Raw genomic sequence first — 1289 nt, 5'->3', positions numbered from 1 at the left:
AGGGAGGTTAGATTACTTGTTTAACTGGGCAGTGGCTGGGAATATTATCAGGGCAGAACAGGAGGGAGGAGGGGTGATAAAACCCTGGTGCCAGTCAGATTATCCCAGTCTGGAATGTTGATCAGAAAAGTCAAGGCCAAACTGCTTTCACGCAGGAAGGAGTTTCCTTCTGAAACGTAACATTTCAGTTTTATACAAGCGGGTTGTATAACTAAAAACAATGCCCCAGTCATTGCTCCACCTCATCCGTGCTCCACCCCAGACTGCGCCGAGGGGAGGAAAAGATTTGGGCTTTTGTTTCCCTCCGGGGAGACCGATCTTGGTTTAATAAGTGTTTAAGCTTGTCAGTTCTGACCTTTGTCAGTGAGGGACAGGTCAGAGTGTCACTGGAGGGGTTTCCAGATTCACTGTGATGGAAACAGATTTCAAAGACCATAGCACAACAGTATATAGTCATCTACACCCATAAAGTAATCACCTCTCACCCAGTAATAAAGTCAGACAAAAAGATGTTCAATGTCCAGCACAAGACAGTCAAAGACCAACAAACCGGTCTGACATCCCTGAAAACCGCGGTCAGTGTTGTACTTCGACCGCAGAAGAGCACAGCGCAGCCTGCTGGGAATGCGATAGTCCTGTGTGCGCATTCATAGTCAAATGGACCTATCCAGTCAATAACTCTGTGCTTTATTTGGCAAATTAAAAAAAAAGAACCACCCTCCGTATTGCCATGATGAATTTCCCTGTTTCGTATTCACCGCCGAGCTCTTTTATTTGTTAACTCTCAGTGCTGAGAGAGAGGTTTTTACACCACACACACAGTTGGCATGTTCAGCAGTCAAAATCGCGCACCTGAGTTGTCACACAGCTCTGTGTCTGTGTGTGGCCCAGCTGTAGCTGTCGGCTGCTCTCATGTCTGTAAGCACTCTACTGTGGTCATTCCACTGATTGAGATAAAGGCTGTCATCCCATCTCAGTGGACTGAACGCTCTTCTGTCCTGTCAGACACTTTTTCTGCTCCTTCCAACAGCGCAGGAGGTTCCCAGTCAGCAGAAGCTATCTGCCCACTTTATGATGTAGTTATGTCATCTCACTGCATGATCCAGATGCTGAGAGGCAAACACTGGGTTATAAGTTAAAAAAAAAAAAACACAGATGTTCCTGCCTCCATATCAAGTCTTCACATATGCTGCATGTGTTATTTATGCCAGGCAATACTGAGCATCCTGCCTACTGGCCTATACACATATATATACACATGTATATATATAGGGGAGTAGGCAGTATGT

Source organism: Chanos chanos, chromosome 15 (assembly GCF_902362185.1).
Source record: "Chanos chanos chromosome 15, fChaCha1.1, whole genome shotgun sequence".
NCBI lineage: Eukaryota > Metazoa > Chordata > Actinopteri > Gonorynchiformes > Chanidae > Chanos > Chanos chanos.
Note: the sequence above shows the minus strand (reverse complement) of the source record.